Source organism: Aotus nancymaae, unplaced genomic scaffold, assembly GCF_030222135.1.
Source record: "Aotus nancymaae isolate 86718 unplaced genomic scaffold, 86718_ANA_hifiasm-v0.15.2.pri h1tg000029l, whole genome shotgun sequence".
Taxonomy (NCBI): domain Eukaryota; kingdom Metazoa; phylum Chordata; class Mammalia; order Primates; family Aotidae; genus Aotus; species Aotus nancymaae.
This window is the reverse complement of record NW_026988442.1, coordinates 23,944,518-23,959,536: the sequence shown is the minus strand read 5'-3', so window position 1 is coordinate 23,959,536 and position 15,019 is coordinate 23,944,518. Positions and strand designations below refer to the sequence as shown.

At 46.1% G+C, this 15,019-nt stretch overlaps 1 protein-coding gene and 1 long non-coding RNA gene across 4 annotated transcripts in view; one reads left to right on the top strand and one right to left on the bottom strand.

Annotated features, from left to right (window-relative positions):
• The window catches only part of LOC135276971 (uncharacterized), a 37,812-nt gene that overhangs the window by 16,985 nt on the left and 5,808 nt on the right, over positions 1-15,019 (top strand). The window contains exon 2 of the long non-coding RNA XR_010344548.1: positions 14,612-14,834. This is a non-coding gene — a long non-coding RNA (uncharacterized LOC135276971). The remainder of the gene's footprint in view (positions 1-14,611; positions 14,835-15,019) is intronic.
• The window catches only part of HNF4A (hepatocyte nuclear factor 4 alpha), a 74,018-nt gene that overhangs the window by 53,681 nt on the left and 5,318 nt on the right, over positions 1-15,019 (bottom strand). The gene's annotated exons all lie outside the window — the stretch shown is intronic.

Genomic DNA, 15,019 nt, shown 5'->3' with positions numbered 1-15,019 from the left:
TTGGGCGTTCAAGACCAGCCTGACCAACATGGTGAAATCCCATCTCTACTAAAGATACAAAATTAGCCGGGCATTATGGTGCATGCCTATAATCCCAGCTACTCGGGAGGCTGAGGCAGGAGAATTGCTTGAACCCAGGAGGCAGAGGTTGCAGTGAGCCAAGATCATACCATTGCATTGCAGCCTGGGAGACAGAGTAAGACTGTTTCTAAATAAATAACACAAAATAAAAATTTAAAAAAGTTTAATTAAAAAATGGGTATTTATAGTTTGAACTACAGGATCTCTTACCTTTTCCCAGCTGTAAAACCTCACGTTGGACCCTACATTTAGGGGCTTATTTAGGGTTTTAGTTTTATTTCTCCTCTCCCACTTAACTGTTTCTTACTTAACTAAAGCAGGTTCATGGTAGAGGAATTACAAAATGCAGAGAAGAATGATAAAACAAGAATTAAATTGGGCTGGGTGTGGTGGCTAACACTTATAATCCCAGTGCTTTGGGAGGCCAAATTGGGAGGATCATTTCAGGTTAGGAGTCTGAGACCAGCCTGGGCAACACAGTGAGACCCTCATCTCTACAGAAAATTTTAAAACTTTAGCGCAGTGCTAGGATATCTTGTTTAACTTCTCGATGAGGTGCAAGTCAAGTCTATTCTTTTTTTTTTTTTTTTTTTGATACAAAGTTTTACTCTTGTTACCAAGGCTGGAGTGCAATGGCCCGATCTTGGCTCACCGCAGTCTCCACCTCCTGAGTTCAAGCGATTCTCCTGCCTCAGCCTCCTGAGTAGCTGGGATTACAGGCATGCACCACCACGCCCAGCTAATTTTGTATTTTTAGTAGAGATGGAATTTCTCCACGTTGGTCAGGCTGGTCTCGAGCTCTCGACTTCAGGTGATCGGCCTGCCTCGGTCTCCCAAAGTGCTGAGATTACAGGCATGAGCCACTGAGACTGGCCCATTCCTATCCTCATTTTACAGATGAGGAGACTGAGGGTCAGAGAGGTAAAGTCACCTGTCCAAGGTCATACTGTGTTTGTAGCTCTAACCAAAGCCCTCCTGACTGCAGCACAAATTCTCAGCCACTACTGTATTAGCCCCTCATTTGAAGGCGTCTTTGTCACTGCCAAGATTCCTTTTCCTCCTGGCCCCCTAGGTGTTCAAGATTTTCTCATCTCATCTCCCCAGAGGAGCCATGACATCATCTCCTCCCAAAACAAAGTCAGAACCTTCACTGTAGACGGACCTGCGTTCTTCCCCCAAACTCAGTCCGGCTTATCTCCAGAAAAACTATATGACTCTCCCTGGAGAAGAGAAAAAAAGCCTCTCCCACCAACTTCACCCCACAAATCACTGGATTTGAGGTTGGAGACTGAAGAATTCGATGTGTACTTAAGTTTCAAATTGAGTATTGTTTTATGTGAATATCTGATAAAGAAAACAGAATGGCTGCCAGCTGGGGGCTGGGAGTGAGATTTCCCATTTGGAGAATTCTAGAAGACATGCCTGGAGTTCTGGAGTCTGGATCCTCTGGACAGACAGGTGGAGACACCAAAGGTAATTGTGAGGTGGGGAGAAGACACCAACCCAAGAGATTTGACTGCATTTGGTCTATGCAAGAATGGAAAATGGAGGCAGAATGAGTTAGCAGCAAACTTGTACGATGCTGTGGAATCCAAGGGACTCGGCCAGTGCCGGCCAATCGAAGTAGAACGTGAGCCACAGACATAATTTACACTTTTCTTGTAGTTGCTTAAAAACATGGTAAATCTATGAAACAGAAAGATTGCTCGTGCAAATAAATGAACTTCACTTTGGTCTCAGTGATCAGGGATCCCAAATTCAATCGCCCTCAATACCCAGAGAAGTAACTGAAATAAGTGGAACAGATAGGGTATGAGCAAAGTTCCCGTTCCCGTAAGAAGAGCTATGCAGCAAACTATTGATTTATGTTCATTAATAAGTTTCAGTGTGGGGACACTAAGGCATAGTGGAGACTATGGCAAATCAGAGGAAGCTGCGTATCTAAAGTAGCTCCCGGAGATTGCTGCTTCATGGGGTATCAGTGTTGCTAGAGCCTTCAATTTTTTTTAAGGAGGTGAAAGTTGGGATTTTTTTTTTTTTTTTTTTTTTTTTGACAGGGTTTTGCTCTGTCATCCAGGCTGGAGTGCAGTGGCATGATCTTGGCTCACTGCAACCTCCACCTCCTGGGTTCAAGAGATTCTTCTGCCTCAGCCTCCTGAGTAGCTGGGACTACAGGCAGGTGCCGCCATGCCTGGCTAATTTTTGCATTTTTAGTAGAGATGGGCTTTCACCATGTTGGCAAAGCTGGTCTTGAACTCCTGATCTCATGATCCGCCTGCCTCAGCCTCCCAAAGTGCTGGGATTACAGGCATGAGCCACCGTGCCTGACCCCTAGTTTTTTTTTAAATTTAATCTTAAAATAGAGATGGCACCACTGCAAACCAGCCTGGGCGACCGATGGAGACTCCATCTCAAAAACAAAAACAAAAACACAAAAACACCTAGGTGGCATGGATCTTCACCTCTGGTCTCCTTTAAACCCTTGACCATGTTTAAAAGAGGAGGAAACTGAGGTTCAGAGTGGTTAAATACATTCCCATCTCAAAGAAGATCAAAAACTGTCTCTAGGTTTCTATTCCAGGTCATTTCTGCTATGAAATAAAAAACATGGAGTTTTTGCTGTTCTTATCGAGAGTTTACTAGATGGCAAGTTTTGTGCAGGACGTATTAGGAAAACCCCACAAAGGACAGATACTTTAGGATTCCAGGTTTAGAGAGAGGGGGTAAGAAGCCTCAGAAAAGTGGGGTAAATTGCACCAGATCATGCAGTGGGGCTTGAATCTGTGTCTGCATTTGATTACCAGATTCTAGATGCTTCTTGCTACATCCCCTTCTACCCAACCAGGCTGAAGAAACTCTGAAACCAGGAAGCTGGATGGTTTTCACCCTGGGGCTCCAGGGTGGGCAGCCTCCATGACTGTGCCCCTGGTTTCACCCAGGCACCTCCATGTGTCATTCGTGTGAAGTGGCTGCTGGGGAAAATTATGTTTGAAGGAAGCCTTCACTGCCTTTTTTTTCTTTTTGAGATGGAGTCTTGCTCTGTTGCCCAGGCGGGAGTGCAGTGACGCGATCTCAGCTCACTGCAACTCCTGCCTCCTGGGTTCAAGCAATTCTTATGCCTCAGCCACCGGAGTAGCTGGGATTACAGGCACGTACCACCCTGCCCTGCTAATTTTTGTATTTTTAGCAGTGATGGGGTTTCACCATGTTGGCCAACCTAGTTTTGAACTCCTGACCTCTGATAATCTGCCCATCTTGGCTTCCCAAAGTGTTGGAATTACAGGCTTGAGCCACCACACCTAGCCCTTCAGTGCCTTTTAAAAAACTGTTTGAAAGCCACTAATCTGCCATAGCCTCTTAACTTATAAGTGAGGAAGCTAAGACCTACAGATGGCAGAGACCCTGTGCATGTCAAGACTAGAGCTGGAACCACAGCCTGGGTCTCCTTGCTCCCAGCGCTGAACCCTGTAGGCAGCTGAGTTCACCTGGGAAGCTGCCCGGGGAGCACCCAGGCCTCCCTCCAGCTTCTCTGGCTCTGCCCAAGACAGGGCGCCCTGCTCTCTCCCTGTCTCCTCACCTTCCCCACCCTTCCTCATGTCTGTTTGGACAACTTTCTGACCTGCTCCTTCAGAACTCTCCTGGAGGTACGGCTGCCTCCACTGCTTGTCCCAGGGAATTTGTTGGCAGTTTGGCAGCCCAGGCTCAGCCAGGTCCATGGCAGACAGTTGTCAAATAGTGACTGTCTGGGCAGAAGGAGGCCTATTTACCCAGGGCAAGGCCCAGGCAGAGGCTGCCGTTTCCTCCCTCCACCCCTGGCCTGACCAGCTGCTCACCCTGCTGACTCAGCTGTCCTCATCTGTATTTGCTCATTCCACAAATATTTACAGAGCGCCTACTGTGTGCCAAGCACTGTTATATGTGCTGGGGATACAGCAGGGACAAGACAGCCTAACTCCCTGCTGGCATGGACCTCCTGTGAAGGAGACAGGTGATAAACAGATCAGGAATGTGTAATTTCAGTGCTGTAGAGGATAATGGAATTGCTAGTGAGGGATGGAGGTGGGGCAGGCTTCGATTTGGGTGCTCAAGGTAGGCTGCTCTGGGTGAAGGACATTTGAACTAAGGCCCCAACGATGAGAAGAAATCAGCTATGTGAAGATCTGGGAGAAGGCATTCCTGGAAGAGGGAATTCCTGGCAGATACGAAGTCCCAGTGGCAGGAATGTGCTTGGTGTGATTGAAGGATTGTCAAAAGGCCAGTATGGCTGCCTGCAGTAAGCAAAAGGGAGAAAGATGAGAGTCGGAGCCTGTGGGGGCATTTCGGTGAAAGAAAAGAGCTCACGGCTGGGTGCAGTGGCTCACGGGAGGCCAAGGTGGGCGGAACACTTGAGATCAGGAGTTCAAGACCAGCCTGGCAACATGGTGAAACCCTGGCTCTACTAAAAATACAAAAATTAGCCAGGTTGGTGACACACGCCTATAATCCCAGCTTCTCAGGAGGCGGAGGTTGCAGTGAGCAAAGATCATGCCACTGTACTCCAGCCTGGGTGACAGAGTGAGGCTCTGTCTCAAAAAAGAGAAGAAAAGAGCTTAGGTTGTATTTGAAGGGCGATCCAAAGGTGTTGGAGGAGTTCCAGCTGGGATGTGAAACGTGGCTGTACCCTGATTTCTCTAACTCTGCCCATTCATTACTTCCCAACCCAACTGTTTCCAGGTACATTTGAGGTTGATTGAAATAATGTTTGGCCAGGCGAGGTGGCTCATGCCTGTAATCCCAGCACTTTGGGAGGCCGCGGCGGGCAAATCACCAAGTCAGGAGTTCGAGACCAGCCTGGTCAACACAGTGAAACCACATCTCTACCAAAATTACAAAAAAGTTAGCCAGACATGGTGGCAGGTGCTTATACTCCCAGCTACATGGGAGGCTGAGGTAAGAATTGCTTGAACCTGGGGGGCGGAGGTTGCAGCAAACCGAAATCACACTACTGCACTCCAGCCCAGGTGACAATATGAGACTCTGTCTCAAAAAAAAAAAAAGGAATAGTGTTTAATTATTCCCTTTGCTTTTAAATTTTCGTTTTTCTTTTTCTTTTTTTGAGACAGGGTCTCACTATCGTCCAAGCTGGAGTGCAGTGGCGTGATGTGTGTTCGCTACAGCTTTGACCTTCCAGGCTCAAGCAGTTCCCCTACCTCAGCCTCCCAAAATGCCAGGATCACAGGCATGAGCCACTGTGGCTGACCCTTTTTATTTATTTATTTATTTTTTAGACAGAGTCTCACTCTGTTGCCAGGCGCCAGGCTGGAGTGCAGTGGCACAATCTCAGCTCACTGCAACCTCTGCCTCCTGTGTTCAAGCAATTCTCCTGCCTCAGCCTCCCGAGTAGCTGGGACTACAGGCACACACCACCATGCCCAGCTAATTTTTGTATTTTTAACAGAGACGGGGTTTCACCATGTTGGCCAGGATGGTCTCGATCTCTTGATCTCGTGATCCGCCTGCCTCGGCCTTCCAAAGTGCTGGGATTACAGGTATGAGCCACCGCGCCCGGCCCCCCCCTTTTTTTTATATAGAGCTGGGGGCTCACTATGTCACCTATGCTGGAGTGCAGTGGCACAGTCATAGCTCACTGCAGGCTGCAACTCCTGGGCCCAAGTGATCCTAGATGCTTCCTCCACAGCAGCTGGCCTGATTTTAATTTTTTTATAGAGATGGGGGGTCTCACGCTGTCACCCAGGCTGGAGTGCAGTGGCACAGTCACAGCTCACTGCAGCTTCCAATGCATGAGCTCAAGCAATCTGTCCACCTCAGCCTCTCTAGTAGCTGAGACTACAGGTAAATGCCACCACGCCCACTTAATCCTTGTTTCTTTTTTAATCCAAGCTGTATATGTACACAGTTGAAAAAGTCAAATCCTACAAGGATTATAACAGCAGCAGCTGCCCACCCACTCTCCCAGATCTGATTACTGGCACCCAGAGGCGACCACTGGCAACTATTTTAGCTGGGGTTTTCCCCACTGGTGCTTTCCTCTTGATTGTATTTTAAAATCATGATTATACTGACTGCTCAAGAAATCAGACTTCTTGATTTTTCAGTTACAGATGTAATGTGTTCACTGCTAGTAAGAAAGGTCCTATATAACTATATCCCAATCTGGAGATAAATCAATAAATCAATATTTTCTTTTTTTATATGAAGTTTTGCTATTATTGCCCAGGCTGGAGTGCAATTATGCAATCTTGGTTCACCACAACCTCTGCCTCCTGGGTTTAAGGGATTCTTCTGCCTCAGCCTCCAGAGTAGCTGGGATGACATGCATACACCACCACACCCGGTTGATTTTGTATTTTTAGTAGAGACAGGGTTTCTCCGTGTTGGTCAGGCTGGTCTCGAATGCCTGACCTCAGGTGATCCACCTGTCTCAGCCTCCCAATGTACTGGTATAACAGGCATGAACCACTGAGCCCGGCCAGATAAATCAATATTTTCAATTGCGTAACCACATTACTATTACTGCGATTATTCACAGCTGACTTTGTATGTGAACCAAAGACTTCCCATGCACTGTTTCAATTCATCCGCACTGTAACACGATAACACAGCTTTGATCAACATCTTAACAATACGTACTAACATTTTACATTCAAGAAATTCTTTGCAGTTTGCAGGACACTGTTGCCTCTATCCCCTTGAGCAGCAGAGCTACCCTGAGGGATAAACAGAACTAGCATTATTAAACCCATTTTCAGAGAAGGATGTGGATCCCAGAATAATACAGAAAATTCTGCTGATCCCAGTAGGGCCCAGTGTTCAAATAAAATCCATCTTCCTGGCTGGGCACAGTGGCTAATGCTTGTAATCTCAGCATTTTGGGAGGCCAAGATGGGTGGATCACTTGAGGTCATGAATTCGAGACCAGCCTGACCAACATGGTAAAACCCCATCTCTACTGAAAATACAAAAATTAGGCAGGCATGGTGACACAATCGGAAACTGAGGCACGAGAACCGCTTGAATCCAGGAGGCAGAGGTTGCAGTGAGCCATGATCGCACCACTGTACTCTAGCCTGGGCCAGAGCGAAACCCTGTCTCAAAACATACGCACGCACACACACACACACACACACACACACACACACTTATATCTCAAAAAAAAAAAAAAGCTCATTCTCTTCCACATTGAGGGGAAGGAGTGGGGACCCTGGGTAACTGCATGAAGGAGATAAACTCTCTTCTCGAGTTTTGGGTTGATCAGCTAGTATTGCCATTTCTAATACAATCCTTGGTGTTAAATTCTAGCGCTGCCTCTCATGGCCTGTGTGGTTCTGAATAAGCTATTTAATCTCTCTGAGACTTTGTTTTCTCTCCTGAGAAATGGGTATGATGACAGTATCTACCTCAATAGATAGCTGTAGGATTAAAAGAGTTATTTATTTATTTTTTTATGGAGAGGCAGGGTCTCACTTTGTTGCCCAGGCTTGTCTTGAACTCCTAGCCTTAAGTGATCCTCTTGCCTCAGCCTTCCAAAGTGTTGGGATTTACGTGTAAGCCAAAATGTCTGGCTGAGGAGTTAATTTTTATAAAGTGCTTAGAATAGTGCTTAGCCTATGGTATTATACAAGGATGAAATAACCTAGCACTAGAAAACAAATTAGCCAAGTCCCAGATCTGGGCCTTCTGATGCCAGGTTCAGTGTGTGGCCCCCAAGTCCTAGACATTTGTATTCCTCTTCATCCAATTTTTTTTTTTTTTGAGACAGAGTCTCACTCTGTCACCCAGGCAGAAGTACAATGGCGTGATCTTAGCTCACTGCAACCTCCACCTCCTGGGCTCAAGTGATTCTCCTGCCTCAGCCTCCTGAGTAACTGGGATTATAGGCATGTGCCACCATGCCTGGCTAATTTTTGCATTTTTAGTAGAGGCAGGGTTTCACCATGTTGGTCAGGCTGGTCTTGAACTCCTGAGCTTGTGATCCACCTGCCTCAGCCTCCCAAAGTGCTGGGGTTACAGGCATGAGCCACCTCGCCCAGCCCCTCTTCATCCAATTGTGATCACATCTGCCTGTTACCTGTACTTCATTTATCTATAATTGTTTACTTGATATTTTCTTTTCTTTTGAAGACATACATTATTTTTTAAGGGATGTTTTCTATTAATGCCTTAATAGGCTATTTGTAAATTTTTCTAGTTTACAATAAATGCACAAAGATTTAAAAGTGCTTGTCTTGTCTGTGGACTAACTAAAATCGGCCCCTGTACTTTGTGGGTTCACCTAATAAAAAGTATGCTGGGTTTTTTGTTTGTTTTTGAGACAGGGTCTCACTCTGTTGCCCAGGCTGGAGTACAGTGGCATGATCTTGGCTCACTGCGATCTCCACCTCCCAGGTTCAAGAGATTCTCCTGCCTTAGCTCCTGAGTAGCTGGGATTACAGGTGTGCACCACCATGCCCAGCTAATTTTTGCTTTTTTTTTTTTTTTTTTTGTAAAGGTGGGATTTCACCATGTTGGCAGGCTGGTCTTGAGCTCCTGACCTCAAGTGATCTGCCCACCTCAGCCTCCTGATGAGCTGGGATTACATGTGTGTACCACTGTGCCCCACCCACAGGGACATTTTAAGAATTAAGAATTAATATGTGTAAAGCCCTAGTAAGTACTCCATAAATTCTACCTGGCTATTAGCATAACCACAAGCACAAACCCATAAACATATATAAATAAAACAAAAGTTTCGAAGACATACGTATTTTACTCTTACTACGTGAAATGTTCTATGATATTTTCAATTTTATTTCATTCTTTTGGTAAAATGTAAAATTTCATAAAGTGATACATTGATGATTTGTGCCTTTTTCTGTTTTGAATGTTATAGTTCAGTAAAAATATTTAAGGCCAGGTGTGGTGGTGATCTTTCTGCCTTGACCTCCCAAAGCACTAGGATTATCCTCTATCACCCCGGCTGGAGTGTGGTGTTGCAATCTCGGCCCACTGCAACCTCAGCCTCCTGAGTATCTGGGACTACAGGCGTGTACCACCATGCCCAGCTAATTTTTGCATTTTTTTGTAGAGACGGGTTTTTGTCGTGTTGCCCAGGCTGGTTTTTAATGCCTGGGCTCAAGTGATTCACCCATCTCAGCCCCGCAACATGCTGGGATTCAGGCATGAGTCACTGCGCCTGGCCAAATCTTACTCTAATTATATCTCATTGTTTTTTCTGTTTTTTTTTTTTTTTTTTTTTTTTTTTTGAGATGGAATTTTGCTTTTGTTGCCCAGACTGGAGTGCAGTGGCGTGATCTTGCTTGGCTCATTGCAACCTCCGCCTCCCAGGTTCAAGTGATTCTCCTGCCTCAGCCTTCTGAGTAGCTGGGACTACAGGCACAAGCCACCATGCCTGGCTAATTTTTTGTATTTTTAGTAGAGACAGGGTTTCACCGTGTTAGCCAGAATGGTCTCAGTCTCCTAACCTTGTGATCATCTGCCACCTCAGCCTCCCAAAGTGCTGAAATTACAGGTATGAGCGCTGTGCCTGGCCTTTTTTTTTTTTTTTTTTTTTGAGACTGAGCTTCACTCTTGTTGCCCAGGCTGGAATGCAATGGTATGATCTCAGCTCACTGCAACCTCTGCCTCTCAGGTTCAAGCAATTCTCCAGCCTCAGCCTCCAGAGTAGCTGGGATTACAGGCATGCACCACCATACCCGGCTAATTTTGTATTTTTAGTAGAGATGAGGTTTCTCCATGTTAGTCAGGCTGGTCTTGAACTCCCAACCTCAGCGATCCTCCCACCTCAGCCTCCCAAAGTGCTGGGATTAGAGGCGTGAGCCACCACACCCAGCCCAGGTCTAGCAAATTTTAAGATTTTCATTTTCTCCATTATTTTACTTTGAAAAATGTCAAACTTTAAACTTTGAAAGACTAGTATAGTGAGCACTGATGTATCCTTTCACCTGAATTCACCAACTGGTTGCATTCTGTCACATTTGCTTTATTGCTATCCCTGTATCTATCTATGCAGTTTTTAATTGAAATATTTCATCTAAAAAAATTGTAAAGGCCAGGTACAGCGGCTCACGCCTGTAATCCCAGCGTTTTGGGAGGCTGATGCAGGAAGATTGCTTGAGGACAGGAGTAGGAGACCAGCCTGTGCAACATAGCAAGACATGTCTCTATAAAAAAAATTAAAAAATTAGCTGGGCATGGTGGCATGCACCTGTGGTCCCAGCTACTTGGGAGGCTTAGGTGGAAGGATTGCTTGAGCTCAGGAGGTTGAGGCTACAGGGAGCCATGATTGTGGCTCACTCTAGCCCACGTGACAAAGCAAGACCCTGTTTCAAAAACGACAACAAAACAAAACCAAACAAAAACAATAAAGATAATTTTGTAAATTGTATATTTACACTTGTTATACATATTTGATGTGTGTGTGAGCATGACCCTATTGCAGAGATGATCAACTATGTACCAACAAATCCATGCTCCCCTTTCCAGACTTAGAGGAAGTCCCGCCCAGCTAGGGACATCTTCCAGACCCCTTTGCATTGGGCAAGGGCCATGTGACTAGTTCTCACCAATGGGATGTGAGTAGAAGTGCAAGTGTCTCTCTCGGCTAGGGTGACTTAAGGGGTCCCTGGATAACCATGCCACAGAAGTCAGCAAACTTCTAACCTAAAGTTTTCATTTGCTTGTTACATGAGCTAGATTGCCTGAACTAATACAATCCCAACAAATTGCTTGATCTATCCCTGGGTTAAGATTGCAGTTTAAAACACACTGATGTGGTCTTCTGATTTTCCCGATATTTTTGAACCATCCCAGGGACTGGGAGGCTGAGGCGGGAGGATTGCTTGAGCCCAGGAGTTTGAGGCTAGCCTGGGCAACATAGCAAGACCCTGTCTCTAAAATAAAATAAAATGAAAAGAAATCTACAAAAGTCAAAAAGAAGTGTCTCTGATGGAAACAGAGGTTGAAGGGTTAGAGGAGGCTAAGCCCTAGCCGTTTGAACACGCCCCTCCCCCATCATCCTCAAAGTGAACCTGCAGCATCTTTCCTCACTCTTAGGACCCAGGGAATACTGTGTGACAACCACCGAGCCAGGTGGTCGTCATACCTCCGTTTCTCAAAAGAGGAAATGGAGGCCAGGTGCAGTGGCTCACACCTGTAATCCCAGCACTTTGGGAGGCTGAGGTGGGCGGATCACATGAGGCCAGGAGTCCAGCCTGGCCAACGTGGTGAAACCCATCTCTACCAAAACTACAAAAATTTGTCAGGTGTGGTGGCACGCGCCTGTAATACCAGCTACTTGGGAGGCTGAGACACGAGAACTGCTTGAACCCAGCAAGTGGAGGTTGCAGCAGTGAGCAGAGATCGTGCCCCTGGGTAACACTGAGACTCTGTCTCAAAAAGAAAAAAAAAAAAAGAGGAGATGGAGAAGCAGCAGGAGAAGGACTTGAGTAAAGTCACAAATAGCCACTCAGGCCCAGAGCTAGAGCCATCTCCCAGGTCTCTGATGAGGATAGGCCTGTCCCCTCCCTTTCTATGCCTCTCATCTGCCTCCTCCTCTGTGAAGGAGCCAAACAGACTCACATATATGAACCAGCACCCCCAAGAGGAGACCCCAGCATCCCAGGGCCCCAGAAGACTTGCAACAAAGCCTTGTCCTAACTCTCCAACCAGACAGTTGCATCCTGGGAGCAGTTACCTATTCCTCATTCATCTCTGTTGCTTCTACAACAGCCAAAATGATGCTAGCACCTAGTAAGCATCCAGTCCTTTGCATGTAGTAGGTGCACACTCTATAGGCATAATAAGAATAGTTCAGATTCACATAGCACTTTCTATGGGCTCAACACTCAGCACTTTACACATATTGACTTTATTTATTTCTCACAACAACCCCATGAAGCAAATGCTATTATCATCAGCCCCATTTGACAATGAAGAAATTGAGGCAAAAAAGATTGAGTCAGCCGGCCACGGTGGCTCACGCCTGTAATCCCAGCACTTTGGGAGGCCAAGGCGGGAGTATCACTTGAGGTCAGGAGTTTAAGACTAGCCTGGCGAACATGGTGAAATCCTGTCTTTACTAAAACTACAAAAAATTAGCCAGGCATGGTGGTGGGCACCTATAATACCAGCTACTCTGGAGGCTGAGGCAGAAGATGGAGGTTGCAGTGCGCCAAGATCGTGCCATTGCATTCCAGCCTGGGCAACGGAGCAAGACTCCGTCTCAAAAAAAAAAAAAAAAAAAATTTGAGTCATTTACTTGAGGTCACACAGCTAGTAGGTGGTAGTCTGAACCCAGGCAGCCTGACTTGAGCTGCTAACCACTATGCTATCCAGCCCCCTTGAACGCTATTATGACATGATAGCTGAAGGAATGAAGATTTGGTGTCAGACTAGATTTAATCACCTATTTGCTGGGAGATGCAGGGAAACTCAACTTAATAACTCTGAATCTCAATTTCTCCATAAAATGGAGATAATACTTCCTATTTGGATGGGTTATTGCAAGGCTTCAAAGGGAGAAAACATAACAAATCGCCAGCATCTTGCCCATTACATAAAAGGGGCTTAAATGAAACTCAATTTCTTTCCTTGCTGTTGACCCATCCTTATGCTATAGGCATATGAGTCAGGAAAAATGGCAGGCACAATTCCTTCACTTAAGCATCTCAGCATGCTTTTTTGTTCTTTTTTTTTTAGACAAGTTTCCCTCTGTTGCCCAGGTTGGAGTGCAGTGGTGTAACCTCGGCTTACTGCAGCCTCCATCTCCTGTGTTCAAGTGATTCCTCTGGCTCAGCCTCCCGAGTAGCTGGGATTACAGGCGTCTGGCACCACATCCAGATAATTTTCATATTTTTAGTAGAGATGGGGTTTCACCATGTTGGCCAGGCTGGTCTCAAACTCCTGACCTCAAGAGATCTGCCCGCCTCAGCCTCCCAAAGTGCTGGGATTACCATGTAAGCCACCATACCCAGACTCAGCATGCTTTTAGAACAAGATTAATCCATCATGAAACAACCAGACAAGTCTCAAAATACTTTCAATAAAGGATGGAATTAATTGCAGTAAAACATAAGTAAAATCAGAGCAGTGTGTGGCCAGGCTCCAGGACTTTGCATATGCTGTTCCCTCAGCTGGGAACACTCTTCCCCACCATCTCTTCTCCTGGCTGACTCCTGCTAACCTTCAGGTTCCAGCTTAGATGTATCGGTCTGCTCCTTCAGGGTCAAGAAGTCTGTGACCCTTCCCCTTCTCCTAAGTCCCTCTGTATCCCACAGCACCTTCTCTGTCCTTATCATGGCACTCTGTCTTTGGTTGCTGCTGGCTTGTCTGTCTACACACCAAATTGGGCACTAAGATCTGTAGCAAAGTTGTTCTTTTTGGGTTTTTTTTTGTTGTTTTTTTCTGAGACGGAGTCTCACTCTTGTCATCCAGGCTGGAGTGCAGTGACGTGATCTCAGCTCACTGCAACCTCCACCTCCCAGTTCAAGAGATTCTCTTTCCTCAGCCTCCCCAGTAGGGAGCTAATATTTGTATTTTTAATAGAGCCAGGGTTTCACCATGTTGGCCAGGCTGGTCTCAAACTCCTGACCTCAGGTGATCCATCCACCTTGGCCTCCCAGAGTGCTGGGATTACAGGCGTGAGTCACCGTGTGAAGCAAAGTTTTATCCTCCTGTGTTCCCCCAGTGCCTAACAAAATGTCTTGCATACCATAAGCCTCCAGTGGAAGTTTGTTGAAGAGATGAACAAACGAACGAGAATTAATGAATACAGGAGGATTCTAGATGGAGGCAAGATGCACTCTGGGTAACTAGTTCCTCTCTTCACTAAATGGGACAAAGTAAGGCAGTGGTTTCCATACTGCAGCTGAACTGCATACCCTAAATCACATAAGAAGCTCAATAAAAAGTTACATGTTCTTGGAACTCACCCCAGGAGACTCTGATTCATTGGGTCTGGAGTGGAGCCCCAAAATTTGTTTTAAAAAGTTTCCTGGCCAGGCGCGGTGGCTCATGGGAGGCCAAGGTGGGCAGATCATGAGGTCAGGGGATCGAGACCATCTTGGCCATGGTGAAACCCCATCTCTACTTAAATACAAAAAATTAGCCGAGCATGGTGGTGCATGCTTATAGTCTCAGCTACTCAGGTGGCTGAGGCAGGGGAATTGCTTGAACCTGGGAGATGGAGGTTGCAGTGAGCTGAGATTGTGCCACTGCACTCCAGCCTGGTGACAGAGCAAGATTCTGTCTCAAAAAAAAAAACCACTTTCCTATGTGCAACCAGGTTTGTGAACCATAGAGGATGAAGAACAAATTGAGGTAGGATGGGAAGGTGATGTGGGAGGGGAGATGGGGAGGGGCTGGAAAAGGATCATATTTTGGAAATGAAGGGTGGGAGCAGCCATAGCCTGATATTGGACACAGTCCCATAGCCAGCCAGCATCTGGGGTCCTACTCAACTTTAGGCCTATCCATCCTTCACAAGGACACAGCATGTTCATTATAGCTTCTATTACCTTTTCTCTTTCATTAGCTCATGGAATCTTCATAACAACAACAGTTCATTTGATGGGTGAAGAAACTGAGGAACAGATAGCTGAAGCACCATCATCACAGAGCTTCAAGGTGGAGAGCCACATCATCACACTGCCTCTGACAATGGCCTCTGATCTGTCCTCAAGCTGATGCTGTTGGTGAAAGGGACTAGGCCTACAGAGCTAGGAAAAATTAGGCTCACCTGGCACTTAAAAACAGATGTAAGTATTCCCCTGATGGAAGATTGCTGACATCCCCCATCTCCTCACTTGTCCTGTCTAGAGCACTTGAAGGCGCTGCTATTCCAGTCCACCTCAGCACCCCCTTCTCATCCATCCAGCCATCCATCCATCCATCTTTTCATCTACCCACTCGTCATATCATTTATCCATCCATCCTTCCCCTA